The sequence below is a fragment of the Diceros bicornis genome, chromosome 3 (assembly GCF_020826845.1).
Source record: "Diceros bicornis minor isolate mBicDic1 chromosome 3, mDicBic1.mat.cur, whole genome shotgun sequence".
NCBI classification, from domain to species: domain Eukaryota; kingdom Metazoa; phylum Chordata; class Mammalia; order Perissodactyla; family Rhinocerotidae; genus Diceros; species Diceros bicornis.
Window position 1 is genome coordinate 31436922 of NC_080742.1, and position 20392 is coordinate 31457313.

The following is a 20392-nucleotide window of genomic DNA, read 5'->3' on the forward strand; positions in this document are numbered from 1 at the left end:
CTGCTTATTTCCCCTGTCTACTGGGACAAGTGAAATCACAATCAGAATGGGCAATTCAAAAGGGAAGAATAAAAAGGAAGTAGCCTATGTTGTTCTCTAAATTATCACATTAGACTGCAGCCATTTAATAAGGTTTGGCACTTGATTGCATTCCTTGTCTCCCGAGGTATAGGTGTATTTCCCATCATGGCCTGGCTGTTGATGCAAAGATGCTGTGAAAGCCTTGTTCTTGTTTCATTCTTTCTCTGCCTCATTAACTTGTTCATTTTAATGATTACATCTTCATAAAGTGTAACATTTCAGTATCAAATGTGTTGTTCTTTAATTAAGCATTAAAAAATAGAGAAGGGTTGATCATCATACAATCTGTTCTCATCTATTTCAACACTTACCAGTATTACACTTCATTATTTTGGGGGGTGTGCAGGGGTTCGTGTATCCCTGTGTCCTTACCATCTATTAATACAACTCCACTTTTATTCATCCCTGTATTCAAGGCACATTTATTGAGCCCTTTCAATGTTCAAGACCCTGGAGAGAGGCTCTGAGGGAAAGAAAGAGAAGCTTTGATCTCCTTAAATGAGCATATATCTCTTTCCCTAGAAGGAACCAACTTTGAGGAAATCCTGATGAAGAAAGGTAGCACTCACTAATGTAAAGGAAAAAAGATTTGAATAAAGGCCCAGAAGACTAGGAATAGACACAGAAAGGAAAAGTATATTAGAGAGATTCACCAGGGCTTGTCTTCAATAACTTGTTTAGTTCTGTATTTATATTTATGTACTTTTCTCTAGATTTATTATGTTTACAATTAAAAATATCAAAAAAAGAAAGTATACTGGTAATGGTTCAAAAGGAGAGATGTGGGGGATAGTTACAAAAAATGATTGAATGTTGTTAGGAAGCTAAGGGCAGTTAACTTTTAGGAAGACAATTAAATTGATACCTCATTTAAGTATAAATTAGACCCTTAGTGAGATTAGAAGATATTCAGGTATGATTTTATTATTCTCCACAAAGAGCTTGTGTATAGGTGTCATCAACAAGCTTTCTCTTACTCTAAATGCAATCTGTCAACATTAACTTTTCTATATCATCCAAGTAACAGATATGGAATACTTGATCAATTAAAATATTGCTCATTTGCTTTATGTGAGAACAAATACCTCCCTATCCTATACAATTGATCTTTTTCATCTAAATCCAGGTCTGTAATATCCGTGAAAATTTGATCTGCATAATTCCAATCTATCAAGATTATTTTAAAATTTTTGATTCTATGTCGATTATTCACTCTTCCTATAAGGTTGTTTTATCATCATTTGTTAAATTATTCAATAAATATTTACTGAGTGCTTACTATGTGCTAGACATTATTTTAGGTACTGAAGATACAGAAATAAACAAGAGACAAAGTTTCCTGCCTTCATGGAACTTAAATTATAGGACAGAAGACAGAATAAAAAGAAGACAGAGAAGTAGATAGTACATCAGATGGTGACAGGAACTGTGGAGACATATAAAGTAGAATAGAAGGATAGGGACTATAGAAGCCTCTAGGTCCTGGTATCCGCCTTGGCTTTGGGGAGGAACGGCGATGAGGTCAGTGGCTGTAGCAGAGGGAGAGGAAGAGGTAGGAAATGAACACAAAGATATAGGGAGGGACTATGCCCTGTAGAGTCTGGTGGACCATGGAAAGGCTTTCGCTTTAACTTTGCATAGGGTAGGAAACTGTTGGAGAGTTTAAGTTGTGAAATACCTAACCTGTATTTTAATAGATTTTACATTTTTTAAAAGGTTGCTGTGTTGAGAATAGATTGACAAGGTGCAAGAGTAGAAGTAATCGTATCTGCTGACTATTGCAGCAATCCAGGCAAAAGCTGATATTGGTTTGGAGTAGGTGGTAGCAGTGGAAGCGGCGAGTAGTAGTCGGATTCTGAATATATTTTGAAGGTTGACTCATATAACTTGCTGACTGATTGGATATGAGATATGAGAGAAAGAGAATTCTGACATGACTTCATGGTTTGGGGCCCAAGCAACCAGAAGGATGGAGCTGCTGTTTACTAAGGATGGAGAAGGCTGCACAAAGCAGGCTTGAGGGTGGGAACCAGGAGTTGGGTAATGGGTGTGTTATATGTGAGATGTCTAACAAACATACAAGTGGAGATGTTAAGTAGACTGTTGAATAATTGAGTCTGGAGTTTAGGAGGAGAAGTTCTGGAAGGAAACATAAATTTGAGTCATCAGCAAATAGATGGCTTTTAAATGGAAGCATGTAGGGAATGAGTGTAGGTAGAAAAGAGATGACATCCCAGGACAAAGCTCTGGAGAACAGAAATGCTAACAGATCCAAGGGTTGAAGAAGAATCAGCAAGAGACTAAAAAGATGTAGCCAGTGTAGTTGGAGGATTTGAGATACGCTCTCCCGTATTTGAGCAGGGTGGCTCACTTTATAAGTCTTTTTAATGAAATATTTCATTAGATTTATTTAAAATATAGAGAATATGCAGTGAAAATTCATATAACCCTTTGTGCTTTATTGAAACTTTACTTTTTTAATGCACTACAGCCTTACAGCTGAGGTAAACACCTCCGTCCACCCTTCTGCTTCCATCCCATTCTCTCTCCCCCAGAGGTCACCACCACTCTTTTGAAGTTGATATTTATTATTCTTATGCATGCTTTTTATATTTAAATATATGTAAATACTTAATTTTTATACTATATATGTGTGTATACATACTCTCTCTATATATCTGAAAACAAAATATAATACTATTTTCCAGGTGTTTAAATCTTTTTACACAACCTATACATTGCCTTCCATACCTCTTTGTGTTTGCTTAGTAGCATATTTTTAATATATTGTTACACGTAGTTTTAGATCATTTTTAAAAATGCTATACCACATTTCATTATAAGAATATGCTGCAGTGTATTTTCCCAAACATTTTATGCAGGGCATTTAGGCCATTCCCAATTTTTGCTGTTTCCAACAATGACGCTGCAAACATTCACATACTGTCTTTAATGTACCAGTGTGTATCGTTTTATCTGGCATATAAATCCAGAGCTGGAATGGCTGGTCATACAGTATGTGCATCTTTCTTCTTATTGAATATCACCAAATTCTCTTCAAAGTGATTGTGCCAATTTACCCTGCTACCAGCCATGAATGAGAGTTCCCTTTGCTGGACTCCTTGGCAATCCTTAAATCTGATGGGACCAAATGACATCCCGTTATTGTTTTAGGGTCCTTTTTACCCATGAAGATAAATTCACCTTCTCAAGTTTATTGTCCTTTTGGGTTTCCTCTTGTATGCATGGCCTGATCATCTCTTTGCCCATTTTGTAACTTTGTTTGTTAATGCTTTACAAATGGGAAAATTCACATTAAATTCTGGTTTTTGCTTTTCTTGAAAAACAAGATTGCCAAATTTTTCACAAGGCAATGATTGGCCAGGAACTCTTGAGCTGGAGCATACACTTTTCAGTTTGCCACAGTCCGAAATACTCCTTATGGCATTACAACTAGACTGCCTCACTCATCTATTTTATCTACCTGACATCTAGAGACATCTGAACTGGGGAATCCTGTCCTAGAACCACCTGAACCAGCTTAAGAATCTAGGATTCATATCTTGGTTTCTCTTGAGAATATTGCTTAACAAGATTAAGCATTTGTTTAAATGGCACACAGAGGAATGCTATTCTTAAAAAACAAACAAAGAAAAACCCCTTAGTTTATTTGACAGACATATCCCTGCTTTAGGTAATTCCAAAGCACGAAAATCCAGATTTTTTAAAGTAGAGGGTGATTATTTTCCCTTTTCTGAATACTTCTGTAGGTGGATTGTAAAATTTACCAAAACTCACTATGGGATTTCTTTACAAAGCAACCTCCCCTACCGCACTTGAAACACTATTATTCAGCCAACACATACTTAACAACCTACCCTTACAGTCCACTTTCTAAAAACAGCTACGATATAAGGGAAGTTACACGTACACTGATTATGACAACATTTTCGGCTGATTAAAAAAATAATACATTTATTAGCACCTGCCTTACTTAAAGGTTAGAGTGACTGACAACCCTGGCAAAAATAATAGAAAACCTAGAAACGAGAGGGAGAGGAAAAGTGTGAGGGATATTGAGTGGTAATCAACAAATGAGATATTGTGGGGCATTTCTTCACTGATGAGGATCTGAGATGCAAGGCTGATCTGAAAGAAGTGAATTATTTCCCCAGGCACTATGTCTATTCTTCTGGTAGCTTCTACCACATAAAATATTAACGTCTGTTTCGTGTAGCGTAGCCTCAATGACTATGCTCACTTCGGGCATGGGTAACACAGAAAAACAAAGATATAACACATTACATACTAACTTCCCAATGTTCTTTGTACAAAATAAACTTTAAAAATGAATCTACTTAAACTGATTAATTTCTACTTTGATGTTATATTGCTATATTATTATTACATGTTATTATACTGTTATTAGAGCAAAGTATGAAAACCAATCAACCTCCTAAGTTCAAACTGAGTACTCATTACTTATTTTTTATTCCTTCAACAGATATTTATTGAGTACCGACTATATGCCAGGAAGTAGAAATAATACCGTCAAAAATCTCTGCTTTGTAGAGCTCATACTGTGCTCGTCCGGCCCGTGTTTTACTGAGCTCTACTCGTGCATGTGTACTCGGTTATATCCACAGCTACTGCTTACCTGGAACCTCTCTACTCCTCTTGGAAGCTTAATGTTCTGTCTTATGTGCTGTTACTTTTTTGTCACCACTCAGCCAGTCCCAAGCAGTGGCAGAATTAGCGGCCTGAGGGAAAGGTGGGGAGAACATTCTCTAAAAGTGCTACTACTTCAAAAAGATACAGTAACAAAGGTCATATAGGCCCATTTCCTGTCATACTCCAAATCTTCTCCCAGGAAGACTTCAGAAAGACACATGCTATGTTTACATTTTTTGATACATTTCTCCTCTGTTGATCCAAGGCTGTTTTAGGGCAATAGCTTGATCTTCATTTGATGAATCCAACAATTATACTCAGAAATGATAGAAGACACAGGAAAAGAAAATCCAATGGAAAGAAAGTGGAAGGATGTAGAGGTAAGTGAACAAACAGCAAACAATGTAAACAGTTGTAGAGATTACAAAGACTCATGTGTGGGATATTGAATGGGTATTGAATTGAGATGTTGGCAGAAGCAAGATGCCTGTGGTCCTGTAACTGACATGGAAGCTTACCAGCTCCTTAATGAAGAAGTCTGAAGGATATTAAGAGTTTAAAGGAATATTTAAGGATATTAAAGAAAAGTTTGAAAATATCTGAGTTTTCTGCTTCCTCCAACACATTTGATTTGGTATCTAAAGAAACATTCCCTGTATAGAGTACCTGAAATACTTGATAAAATGTAAACATCGTCTTTTTAAAAGCATGGCTGAGCTTTTGGAAAAGTTGAGGAAATCACCAGAGACCAGAGCTGTAAGAAATCACTAATCCAGAAAGATAAATAAGTGCTGGGGCAAGTGTTTATTATGGGGACATCTGCAACTCTCTTGCGGTTGAGAAGCTAAGTTTTGAAGTTCCATGCGTGCAGGAGACAGGAGTCTAACCTGTGGGCTACGTTGGAGACCAAAACAATCAAAAAGTGGCACTCTCAATGGAAATCAGTGAGCAAAAAACTGATAAAGCTGAGGAAAAGACTACACACACTTACTTCAGTTTTGGCTCCAGGTGAAGGAGATAGATGGCTACATGATAGGTAGGTAGGTAGGTAGGTAGGTAGATAGATAGATAGATAGACAGATAGATAGAAAAAATCTCTCCATGGACAATGCCTAACCATGTAACTATAGACATTCCCCATACAAATTTGGAGCTGGAATTCATAATAATTATATGACCAAAAAGCCCAAGGTAAATACGAATTTTAAATCGTCCCAAATTACCTTCAAGAATGACAGTTAAACTGACATCATATCAGTAATGACAGAAACTTGGAAAATAGCGAAAAAATCTTTAAAGTCTTGAGAGGAATAATTGTCATCCTAGAATTGAATACCCAGAAAAATGATTGCTTTTATTTGGAATGAGGGCAAAATAAAGATGTTCTCAAACATTAGTAAGAACAACAAAATCTGAGTTTACCGATAGCAAACCTTCACTGAAAGAACTTCTCAAATTATACTTCAGGAAGAAGGAAAATGATCCCTGAAGCAAAGTCTGAAATTCAAGAGACAATGGTGAAGAAAAACCGATAAAGCTGAGGGAAAAACTAAACAATCTTGACTATTTAAAATAATAATAATAATGACATCTCAGTGTGAAGTTAAAAATATGGGGGAGAAAACTGCCTCTCCAGGAGGATGGGACTTGTGCGATGAGGCAGCAATACTTATAAAGACCTAATAATTTAGACAGTGCCAAATTGGCGCATGAATAGGGAAATGAAACAATGAAACGGGAAAGAGAGCCCCGAAACAGGCCAATATATATGCAGAAACTTAATATTTGCTTTGGTAGATCATTGCGGGGAAGATGGACTCTTTAGGTAAATTGGTTTTACGGATGGAAGAAATGAACTAGGACCATGATTCACACCATGCACAAAATTCAGTTCCAGATGGACTTACATGTGGAAAGCAAAACTCCAAAATGCTTATAAGATAATATAGGAGAATATCTTTATGCCCTCAATTCACAAAAAGATTTCATTAAGATCTTTATTAAAGAACACAGAACATAAAGGAAAAGATTGAAAAATGTGTCAAAATTTATATCTGGGATTGATTATCATCAAAGACACCATAAGGAGAGTAAAAACACAAGTCTCTATCTGGGAGAAATTATTTGCAAAATGCACAACTGTCAAAGGCTAGAATCCAGAAAATAGCAAAAACTTCTATAAATCAATCATTAAAAGTCAGACCAAGAGAAAAGACAAAAGGCATTTCATGGAAGAGGAAACATGAATGGTTCATAAGCAAATTAAAAGATGCTTGACTGTATTAGTAGTTCAGAAAAAGCAGAATAAAATCACAGTAAAATATTGTTTCATCTCCAACAAACCAGGCAAACAAAAAAATTTCTGACAGTAGCCAGTGCTGGAGAATATATGAGGCAACGAAACTACCCTTACAGGACCGTGAGAGTGGAAATCAGTGCAGCTTCTTTGGAAATGATTTTCCATTCCTTAGTCATATTTAACAACTCTTTGACGCAGCAATAACTGTCATAGGAGTATATTCTACTAGTGAGAGAAGAACATATCCGGTTTGATACTATACTTATACTGTAAAATAAAAGTAAGCAAGAAAACGTGATATTTGATATATTCTATTTCTTAAGCTAGGTGGGGAGTTCATGTGGTGTTTTGTTATTTTTCTGTAAACCGTACCTACACGTTATATGTAGTCTTTCGGAAAAAATGAAGTAAATATTAGAAACTATTTATATGTTGTAAATCAACTGGTAAACTGTAATTCTCATTTCATAGTGTCTTCATAGCATAGATATAATGATGCTAAATTTGCTATCTCTATACAGTCCAGTGTCAAAGACGGCCTTCTCCCCATACAGGGATAGATCTTGGAATGGGAAAGATGCTTTTATTTGGAATGAGGGCAAAATAAAGATGTTTTCATCTTTATTGAATGGATGAAATGACATCTCAATGTAAAGTTAAAAATATGGTGGAAAAAACTGCCTCCCTAGAAGGATGGGACTTCTGCTATGAGGCAGCAATACTTACAAAGACCTAATAATTTAGACAGTGCCAAATTGGCTCATGAACAGGGAAATGAAACAATGAAACGGGAAAGAGAGCCCAGAAACAAACCAATATATAGGCACCCACTCCACTCTGCCCCGCCTCATTACCCATCTGAAAAGCAAATTCATATTTCCATGCTCGCCATTAGCAGAGGAGGCATGCAGGTTTCCTGGGTGCTAGAGTCCACGTTGAGGTGTTGCCCCTTGTTGATCTTCCACATACTCAGCCTCTCCTCCAGAGTGCACATACAGCCAGTGTGCCAAGGTGTGACCTACTCAAATACCAATAACCTCACAGAACCTGGAACAACACTCGCTTTAGAACCTCAGATACTGCTTCTGTGTCTGGCTTTGTGTACACGCTTCTTCTTCTCTTAAGGTGGATTCTTCTATAGACAGGCTCTCCCCTTCCTACCATCATCACCACTTTCCTCTGCTGGAAGACCCTTCAGCTTCCAGGTGTTTCAGCCAATGGACATAGGTCCTGGAGTGGGAGCTTCACCGGTTTCACACACTCAGTCTTGACTTGGGCCCTGCAGGAATACTCCACAACAGGGATATCACGTTTCTTAGTATAGCGAAATGAGAAGGTCTCGATTTTGCTTATTTGTATCAGATTAGAGATTTTCCAACATCTTCAACTTTATTTCAGTTGTGGAATTGTATTATTTATTAATTCTTATAATTATTTTATCTTTCTACTTTGATGTATATCATTTTATAATTCTGATAGGCTTGTGATAGCCGCATCCAGTGAAATTAATCATTACTTAATGGCAGGTGGTTGCAGAGAACATTGAAAGGGCAGAAGCTACAAAAAACAATCCCCAAACATCTTGCCCCTCAAAAAGTATTAGTTGCACACAAGTTAGAAATGTTCATTTGAATATGATGATTCACTGCGTTTATGCCTCTATAATCACCTTCACCCCTAAGATTTTCTGTGGTCTGACACCAACTTCGCTTTGACCTGCAAAAATCAGTGAGTCTTGTTGCTTTTCCTATTTATATAAAGACAAATTACCTTCTGAATTGATCCCCCTGGATAGTGGTTTCCAGACTTTTTAGTTTACAATTCTATATTTGGTTTGATGTAGAGAATGACAGCTTTTCAAAAAGTGTTGAATACCACATAAATATTTAAAGACGATATAAAGGAGTTTTGAGAATTTGAGGTTTAGTTGTTGTACAGCTAAAAAACATGGTTGAAAATCACTGACAAAGCATGTAGAAAAGCACAAGAGAAGAATGCAGACATGACCCAATTAGGATGTCACTGTTTTGGTGTAGAATCTCCCGAAATGGATGTCACTGTGCCCAACATCCTCTCCAGTTTGGAATTACAAAGCCTGCAGCCCTGCACTGACGTCTTCCATTCCATACAGGCTGGCATTCTTTTTTTCGTATGTTATTCATCAATATCATGGTCAATCTGACTCATATTTTAGTAATGAAAGAGAAACTTAGCGATGATTCTCAAAAAGACGTGTCTCTGCCTTCAGTTATGTTTTCTGTGTTCTTCATAAAGTTTGGTATTTTTCACAGTGAAGAGGAATATCAATTGTAGCATCCTCATTAGGGAGATGCATCTGTTTACACTAGCTTTCTTCAACAAATACAGGGAGTGTATTAAAAATGCAAAATATGATCTCTGTATTTGCCTCTCACAGAAATTGCTAAATGTTATCCATAATGCACAAGAGTTGGTAACTTTTTGCATATTTACATTTTCTCATTACTTTCTTTCTCAAACTCAGAAAATTAAGTTCGCAAACTGAACTTCATCAAAAACTTCAGGAGGTGGTTTCTTGGTTTTTGAGTCGTTGGCTTAATCAGCATCAAATAAAGTATAGAAGAGGGGAAGAGCTTGCTGAACATGTTTAATGTAGACAATCGTATATGTAAGTCCAACTCTATCCCTTTTCCTCAAATAACCTTTACCAAGACTCAGACAATTACCACATTTTCCATTCCACTTAGATTCATAAATTGGCTTGTATTAATTGGTTTGAATGACTGTTGTTTTCTTTTTAATTATAAAATAATTCTTGTCTTTTTTGAACATTTGAAAAACACAAGAAACTAAAGAAAAATATTAACATCTCCTGAATATCCCACCTTCTAGAGACAATAAAAAGCTTCTGCACAACCTAGGGAACAATTAACATAATGAAAAGGCAACCTACGGAATGGGAGAAAATATTTGCAAACCATAGCGCTGATAAGGAGTTAATATCCAAAATACATAAGGAACTCCTTTAATTCAATAGCGAGAAAACAAATAACTTGATTTAAAAATGGGCAAAGGGGGCCGGCCCCATGGCTTAGCCATTAAGTGCGTGCGCTCTGCTATTGGCGGCCCGGGTTCGGATCCTGGGCTCGCACCAATGCACCGCTTCTCCAGCCATGCTGAGGCCGTGTCCCACATACAGCAACTAGAAGGATGTGCAACTTTGACATACGACTATCTACTGGGGCTTTGGGGAAAAAGGAGGAGGATTGGCAATAGATGTTAGCTCAGAGCCAGTCTTCCTCAGCAAAAAGAGGAGGATTAGCATGGATGTTAGCTCAGGGCTGATCTTCCTCACCAAAAAACAAACAAAAAAAAAATGGGCAAATGACTTGAACAGACATTTCTCCAAAGACATACAAATGGCCAACAGGTATACGAAAAGATACCCAATATCACTAAACATTGGGAAATGTAAATCAAAACCACAATGAGATATCACCTCACACCTGTTAGGATGGCTATTATTTGGGAAAAAAAAAAGATAACAAGTGTTGATGAGGATGTGAGAGGAAGTGGAACCCGTGTTCACTGGGAATGTAAACTGGTGCAGCCACTATGACAGTACAGAGGTTCCTCAAAAAACTAAAAATAGAAATACCATATGATCCAATGATCCCACTTCTGGGTATCCAAAAGAATTGAAATCAGGATCTCAAAGAGATATTTGCACTCCCATGTTCACTGCAGCATTATTCACAATAGCCAACATGTGCAAACAACCTAAGGGTTTGTTGGCAGATAAGTGGATAAAGGAAATGTGGTGTATACATATGATGAAATATTATTTAGCCTTAAAAAATGAAGGAAATCCTGCCATTTGTGACAACATGGATGAACCCGGAGGACATTATGCTAAGTGAATTAAGCCAGTCACAGAAGGACAAATACTGGAAGATCCCACTGATATGAGGTATCTAAAATAGTCGAATACAAAGAAGCAGAGAGTGGAATGGTGGTTGCCAGAAGCTGAGGGTTGGGAGAAATGGGGAGTTGCTGTTCAACAGGCAAGAAGTTCCAGTTATGCAAGATGATTAAGTCCTAGAGATCTGCTGTACAACATTGTGCTTATAGTGCTTGATACCATATGGTACACTTAAAATTTTGTTGAGAGGGTAGATCTCATGTCAAATATTCTTACCACAACAAAAAAGAGAGAGAGACAAAAACAGGTTTTTTTAACTCTTTCTCTCTCTCTCTCTCTCTCTTTCTCTCTTTTGGATTTTGTTTTGCTTTGTTTTGTTATCAAAACAAAACTTGAGCTCTTTAATACTGTGGAACCACTGAATTACCTTGAAATGTAAAGTTAATATTTTTTGTGAGCTGGCACATTGTTCTTCGTCTTGAATTTTAAAATTTGACTTTGCTGAAGGAAATTTCATTTTCTCTCATCTGAAATTACAAACAGATCTCTTCTGTGCCTGAGTTAAGTATGAAATTAAGGTAATTAACGATGAGTAAAGCTAAAAGTTCCCTGAGCAAAATCAAAGTAAAATAAATTAAAGACTGTCGTGACTGAAGTAGCATTACTCATAAATCTTCCGGGGGGTTGTGCTTTTGTTTTTGTTTTAATTTTTCCCTGTTTTCTTATTCAGTGTAGGATTAGATCAAAATTTGAGACCGGGAGACTGGTCAGAAAGGATTGCAAGCAGGTGGATGATTGCAGTGGTCTTCTCTTCATTCCTGTAAATGCTTGCTTGTTTGTCCAGCAAACGTTTATTCTGTGCCGTTGTCTGTGGTACTAAAATGCCAATGCAGCATGTCTAGGCAGGCCGTTGCCAATTTATGAATTCCTAACCTACTGTCAATGCCCTCAGCCGAAGACTGCCAGGAACCCCTTCATAGTTGAATAGGTTGGATTTACTCCTCATTGCAGTGGGGGAGAACACACAGCCTGGGGAGCCGGGGGGCGTCTCGGTAAGAGGGAGTTAGAACGAACCTCTTATAGGGTTTGGGCTTAGATTGGATGATTTGGGAGGGGATCTAAGGAAGCAGAGTTTGCTCTAGATTGGATCCTATTAGAAAAAGAAGGCTTTTCTATGTTTGGCTGTTTTGTGGGTAGCACAATAACCATGACTTTTGTCTGTGCTTAGACAAAATTATGAAGTGACCTTGCACTGTTTCATTTTATCATCATCTCAGGGTGACCTCGTCTGAGGTTAGAGATTGTTTATGCCCAACAGGAGAATAAAATGACCTAGCTCTGAATGTCAGACCAGCTTGTAATAACATGGAGGTCTACCTACGAAAATCAGATCAGTTCCAGATGTCAGGGGCTGCTTTTTTCTTCTTCTTCTTTTTTTTTTTTAATCTGTGTTGGCCTGGCCGGGGACTTTCCTCCCTACTGGGTACAGACCCGCAGAGTCACTCTGTTCCTTTACTCTGCTTTGCTTAGGGTGGCTCATTTTCTACCCTTGCCTCTGTGGTGGCCACCTGCCCAGGGAATCCTTTTTTGCACTGTGGCCTGTGCCTAAACAGGAACAAAATCAAGCCCCTTTCACACTGCCTGGATCAGGTGAGAAGACAGGTATACTGCAGGCATACCTTATTGGAACATAGACGGTCCTGAGTATCCTCAGCTCCTCTCTCTCCCTCACTCCCTACAGTTCGTCAATTTCCAATCATCATTCGTTTTACAGACTTGCTACCATCCACTTCCGTCCATCTCCATTGCCAGTACTTAGTCCAGGCTCCTGTGCGCTTTCACTGGCAGTGTTAGCCACCTGGTCTCCCTACTGTCATCCTTGAACCTTACAACCCCTCCCCTACACTGCTTCCAGAATAATATTCAACAAATGCAAATCTGAGAGTATTACTGCCCACCTTTAACTCTCCATGGCATTTAAGACAACGACCAGTCTCATTATAAAGTTTGCCATGGGGTGACCTTTACATATCTCCCCAACATGTAGCTTTCTTTCACTTTATTCTCAGTATTCTGGCCAAGCAACAGTTTTTTTGCGACTCAAATGAGCTCTATGTGCATACTTCCCCCCGTGTCTTGACCTTTACACATGATCTTCCCTCTACTTAGAACCTTTCCTTCCTCCTTCTTACCTCCAAGCTCCAGTTTATATCTAACTCATCCTTAAAACCTCAGCCTAACCCTGCCTTATATAAGAAGCCCCCGCCCAAGAAAGCTCCCTTGTTGAGTTTTATCACAGCACATTACAGTGTCCTTTCCTTTGTTATGATCCCCACTCAATGTCTGCTTTGCCCAAAAGACTGTGTTTTCCTTGAGGAGAAGGAGCTTATCTGAGTTGTTCATAGCTATACCGCAGTGCCTGGCATGTAATGGATGCTCATCAAAATATTTGTTGAATATATGAACATATTATTCAATTAATTAAATTTGACATACAAATAAAAATGCTACAAGTGCTACTACATTATATATCATTGTTAGTACTAGGATTTATTTAAATTTAATAAATTTAAATCAAACTATATAGGATTATATAGTCTATTTAGGGAAATTGATTAATATGTCAAATATGACTCTGTGGGAAGACAGGACCTGAATTCTAGACAAAAAAACTCAGCAATAGGGCCGACCCCGTGGCTTAGTGGTTAAGTGCACACGCTCCGCTGCTGGCGGCCCAGGTTCAGATCCTGGGCGCGCACCGACACACTGCTTCTCCAGCCATGCTGAGGCAGCGTCCCACATACAGCAACTAGAAGGATGTGCAACTATGACATACAACTATCTACTGGGGCTTTGGGGAAAAAAAAAAAAAGGAGGAGGATTGGCAATATATGTTAGCTCAGAGCCGGTCTTCCTCAGCAAAAAGAGGAGGATTAGCACGGATGTTAGCTCAGGGCTGATCTTCCTCACAGAAAACAAAAAAAAAAAACTCAGCAATAATTTTCTGTAACACATCCCAATTATAATAGGTGAGCTTCCTCCCATGTCTTGACATTTACACATGATCTTCCCTCTACTTAGAACCTTTCCTTCCTCCTTCTTACCACCAAGCTGCAGTTTACATCTAACTCATCCTTAAAAGCCTTAAAACTTCTCATGTATTTTTGTAATAAATGCTATTTTATGTTGTGTCATTTAATTTTTACATTTTTTATTTCCTATCTCTTCAAATAGATCATAGGGGCCTTGAGGACAGGGAATATATCTCTCATTTATTTGTATTTTCCACAAATCCGAGCAGTTTCTGACACATACCAGGACTAAGGTAAATGTTGGTCTATTAGATTTAATTTCTGCCTTAATAAATTGGGCATGTTTAATAAGATAATCAGTTTCCATGAAAGGAATAAATGACATCTGCTTCCTCTTTGGCTTTTTGAATTATTGCTCATTCATTATTCATTTGATCACTCAGTGTTTGTAGGACCTTTGCATACTTGGCTCTATGTTAAGAATTTGTTGTACAATGTGAATGAAAAGCAACTGTCTTCCTTTGAGGAGTTTGTAAGTAAATAGATAATAGTAATGTGAGATAAACGCTAATGGTATAAGCCCAGAGGCAGCATTAACTCTAACTAAGGTTGTATATGGGGTCTTGAAGAGTGGGAAGACAGTGTGCCCAGGTTATTGTTTTTAACAGTATAGGGGCATACGAAAGCAGGGGAGTTAAATGGCATCCAGGATATAGGTAGGATAATGGTAGAGAATAAATCTGGAAAGGTAGGTTGAGTGTGGCCTGGGACTGTGAGCTACATTAATGAGTTATAATTTCATCCTCTTGGGTGGTGTGTAGATGCCATAAATGCAGTCCAGATCCCCCTTTGAGAATAAAAGACTTAACTTCCCCAGCTGCTAGTACCGCTGCCAGCAGAAAGCCCTTAGCCCTCCATTGTTGGCCCTGTCTGGGCATTGCTTCAGCTGGAGAAAGCCAAGGTCGTGCCTCCTTCCAACCGTGGCCCACATTCAGTGATTGATTGACATGGGTAGATAAAGCCTGGTTTCTTGACCCCAACTCAGGACAACTGAGAAGGGTTATCTCAACCTCAGAACTCCTCAACTGAGGCTCCACTGAGACGGCTTCTCATTTTTACTTCTCCCTCTGCTTAATTCTGCTGTTTTTTCCTTCCCTCCATCAGTGCAGATCCTGAAACCATCCCCTAATAAAACTCCTACACAGTAACATAGTTTCCAAGTCTGCTTACTGAGGAAACCAACTTGTAACAGGTAGTGGCAGGGAGTCATGGAAGAGTCTTAAGCAAGAAAGTGACATAATCAAATATACATTTCTTCACCACTAGCTTTCCCATACATACAAAAACTAATTAGGCTTTAAACAAAAATGCACATCAATTAATTTATTTCATCAGGGATTATTCCTGTAGGGCTGAAAAAGCTGGTATGGCAGCTGCAAAAACATGTAGTGTTGATATTTTTCAATAATAGATCATTTTTCTTCATTATTGACATCATATTCATCTTTTTTAGATATTTTTTAAACATCAGAATGCATTAAACTTTGTCTCAGAGCAAAAGAACTACAAAGTAAAATCTTTATATTCACACCTTGATAATCAGGAAATTATCCTGATTAAGAAGTAAAATATATTTCTGATTTTTAGAATATCATCCTAGGTAGAATATGGGAAAACAAGAAATTTTCCACAACATTTACCTTAGTTTTTAAAATTCTTTGACTTTACTACGGCAAAATTAATAGGTAATTCTACAAAATGGGATAGTTTTGTTCCACCATCAGATGTTTGAAAAATGCATACTTTTAATTCTGTCTTTCAAATGGTCAAATCCTAAAGACAGATTAGGTAAGCCAATGGAGAATCGTATGGAATAAGGGTCGCAGTTGACCTTTCATATTCCCAGTCTTTTCTTCCACCTCGGTTGAGTATTATCAGATTACCTTTACATCAATCATTCAATCTACAGCTATTGAGAATCTATTATAAGGAAGGCGCAGAGGGTGGTCATAAATAAAACCCATCCAAACCTACTAACGAAAGACCCAGCGCTTGTCTTTGCCTCCTGGTCTGTTACTGGGAGTGTCTCATGTGAGTTCCCATAAATCCAAACACCGTGGGTTCAGCTGTCATGTTGGGCTCCTGTTTTCTCCTCTTCTGCTCTGGCTCCCTCATGCTGAGTACCACCACTATTACTCCTATGGGAGTTTTCCACACCCTGCTGGCACAACAGTCTCCTGCAGGCGCCCCTGGGGTTCCCTAAGGCTTGGAAGAGTGAAAATTCTCTCATGGCAGTCTCTGCGGATTCTCTTCAGCCCCAAGTTGAGGCCCTGGAGCCCCGAAGTTGCCAAAACTCTACCTTTAGTTCAAACAGAGGAAGGACTCTTCTCCTGTTCTGTGTTGCACTCTATTATGGGTGTTTCCATTTTACTTATTCAGACATTAGCCCTACGTCATTACAGGATATGAGCTGAGACATGGGCACCACGCTGAATGCAGACTTGCCCTTCCCTTCAGTGACTAAGGCTTTGTCACGACTCCTTCTTCTCTTGGAATGATTTTCCTTCCAGGACTCCTCCTGGTTCCTTAAACACACAGACACATATGGATCTAATCCATAGTTCACTGTTTCTGAACCCTGTGGTGGTCACAGTCTGGACTGGGCGTACTACAAAACATTAAATGACTATGCAATATCTGCCTTAAGAGATTCTAGGGTTTCTCTAATTGCTAACCTACCTCAAAATGAGTCAAAGCCATCAAATATTTGTAAATAGCAAGGAGAACAAATTGCTGCTATTTCCAAATAGTCTACTCTTTTTTTCTCTCTCAGAGTGTCATAAATTCTAGATTTTTATTAATATATTTTTTAAAAGAATAACTGATTCAGTATTGTTCCAAATTGTAAGAATTGTCTTATTATCTCACATGAACAAGGCTTAAACATTTGTGTGGATGAGGGAGATTTATTTAAAAGGTTACTGAGAAGTTTACTATAATACTTTAGAGACTTGACAAAAGGTGATGGTGAAACATTAAAAGGGCTGTCATCTGAAAAATGGAAAGAGGATTTGTGCCACTTAAAGCCAGGCAAAAACCTTTAAAAATTGTATTATAGGAAAACATTATAATTTCTCAACAGAAAAAAATTAATCCCTATTCATCATTCAGTATATCGTCATTTAATATGAAGGACAGCAGAATGCACTTATTAAATGCTGAATAAATTTGCATTTTAGAGTAATTGAATTTTCACTGATGTAATTTGGATGACTCAAGTGAAACATAAAGGAGTTAATCCAGCAGATTATTTCAGGTATGTTAGTCCCCCCTTATAAGCGGTTTCACGGTCCCCCTTACCTGCGGTTTCGCTTTCCGCGCTTTCAGTTACCCAGGTCAGCAGGGGTACGTTTTCGCAGATAACTGAAACCTTGGACAGAGAAACTTCGGGTAAGGGAGACTGTGGTATAAATTTTACAGACAAAATCTATTGCCAGGTACAACACACATTTTTATTCCTAAGAATAATTTTGAGCACTTTAAAATGATAATCATGTTGCAAAAATCATAAAGTTCCAATAAATTTGAATGGTTTAATTTCAATAAGATTTTTTTTCTTCCTTTGTAATCATGAATTGAACCTCTACCTCCAGCACTTCCATTGTTCATAAAACCATTCTATTTCATTCAGAATTGTTTCTTCATACACTGATGGTTTATCGCAGAGAATTACACAAGATATTAAGATTTGTTAGAAGGAAAAAAAAACAATCAAAATTCTATTTGAATAGACAGCAACACCAACACTAGCTATCTGGATTTCCAATTCCAAACATTTAGGACCACTTAATTTTCAAAGACATGTAAGGAAGAAGTCTACAATATTTCATCACTTCCAGCAACTAACAATTCATATTGCAGGAAGTTAGACACAAATGCTTGTTGTGATACGTAATATATACCATGTTTTTCTTAAAAAAAAAAAAAAAAAAAAAACACAAAAGTCTGATGTTATCACCTTGTCTTTTCTTGAAGGACTGGGAGTTAAAAGCTTAGGAGAGAGAAGTCAAAGCGTTGGTAATATCTAACAGAAGTCAAGATCTTTACAGAAAAGCAAAAGGACATTAAGAGACATTTTATTTGGCTTGAATTTGGAAGTGGTCTTAAAAGAGGTTGGAATGCCTAAGATAGAATGAGCCTTTATTTTTTTAAACTTGGAACTGTATGACCCTGTCTGGTACAAAGGGACTCATAGTATTGCTATGAGCCAACTGGTTTCTTACAGCAAGTGGAGTTTGCCAAATCCACGATTTTTGTAGATTTCTAGACATGTCTACGTTACACCATACCACTTGAATATATGGTCAGAAGACAGCTCATTCTTAATTTTAGCACATGCAGAAACAGTTAAAAATTCTAGACCAAAATGACAAAATATTTAAATCACACATCTAAGGTTTGTATCTCCCAGAGACAACTTAGCTTAAAATGTGTATGACTATTAAGGTTTTTATTTGGGGGCACGGGGAGGGTATACACAACGTATGCATACATTTGCAACATATATGTCTTTTGGCTTCCAGATTTTGAGAATAATTTTAGCAATGTGAGCTGTGGTTTTTTTGTTTTTGGTTTACCTGATTTCAACATTATGCCACGTGTAAAAATTAAGTATGATAACGTTTATAGGTCTCCATGCTATTTTAATTCAGCAACAATATCTCAATTTATGGATATTTAGAGGTAAATGAGACTCCTTCTTTTCTCTTTAAGTGTCTCAGACACTCTATCAAAGCCAAAAATTTAAAGTGAACTCATTTTACTGTGGTAACGCTACCAAAGTAAAAAAAAAAAATCTGCCCCCGTGTCGTACACGGACTTTTCCATCTTATAAAGCTCCCCACCAAAGAATAAATAAAATAAAATAATAAAATTAACTCAACATTTGTTAGCATAATTGAAATATATTTGAAAAATATTTCTATTTCATCAGCTAAATGTTCTAAGAATACTAAAAATTGAAAGTTAGCTGAACACTTGCTAACATAGTTGATATGTATTATAAATATTACTTTAAACTACTTCTATTTTATCAGGTAACTTTTTAAGTGTTTAAAAACCTTTTCAGGAACTAGCCAAAAGTTTTCAGAATGCAATAAAGCTGCTTATAATCATTTCTTTTGATTTACAACATATAGAAAATGCAAAAATTGAGTAAGTGACTGTAACAAAGTTAATTATTATAAAATATTAATCTAACAATAATAGTCCAATATATTTTTGACTTTTAAAGTTATCCTGTGTATACTGTAATGGTACCATTTGACAAAATACCTTTATCTTCATAACAAGTCCTGTACATTTTTCAGATATAAGACATATGCCATCTCTGTTCCAGCCATGTTGAACAGGTAGCATTATGAAAATTTTAAAAATCATTTATATTTTAAAATATAGCATTAGCAACAGTGTCAGTGAATAGTGAATGATAAAAAGAAAATCTTTTCAAAGTTTTATGGTTCCATCCATAAAATATAACTATCCTTATTTGAGATGCCTGTATTTTTTTCAATTGAAAATATTTTTATAAGAAAATAATTCTTCCTTCGTGTTTTCATGCATTATTGATTGAATAATTTAATATCATATATTAATTTATCTAAATTAATATTTATAACATGTTACAGTGCTTAATATTATTAATATTTATTAAATTTATTTAATTTAATTATTTGCAGCATTTTAATGACCATGATTTTTGTGGTCTCCTCTGTTGATGTATGGTTTACATAGTTTTGAATTTTATGAGAATAGTTTTTAATAAGCATGTGATCAGTTTTTTCTCGTTGTGGCCAGATCTATTTTTGTAGTGCTCGTATTTGTACATAATTCTCACAAGTCATTTTTTAGAGTAGAAAGACAATTATAACATAATTTATGTTGATTTCCAGAAATCCAGGAAGTTTAAGCAGATTTAAACATTCACTTCACAACAATTCACAATGAGCCTCATGCTGTGGCTGACCACGTTTAAATCATAACAATTCTCGTGACCAGAGTTGTTGCGGTATTTGAATGTTTTATGTTTTGAGCATCAGCTTAATTTTGGGTTTTGAACATGATAAACCATTATTTCAATCATTATCTCCAGTTGTTATGCTTTCAATTCAGTAAGGAACTCTCATTCCTTGTTAATTCATTAGTTTTATAGGCCAAGCAACTTAATTGTGCATCTCTAAAATAAATATGAAGTTGAAAATACTGTTTGAAGAAAAATATACTAATATTTATTAGTAGATTTACTAATAATTACTGCTATACTACTATCAATGAACTGTTACAGATTGTATGCAAAGGACACAATTCATACATTACATCTTCTTTCAATAAAAATATATTTCTGACTAC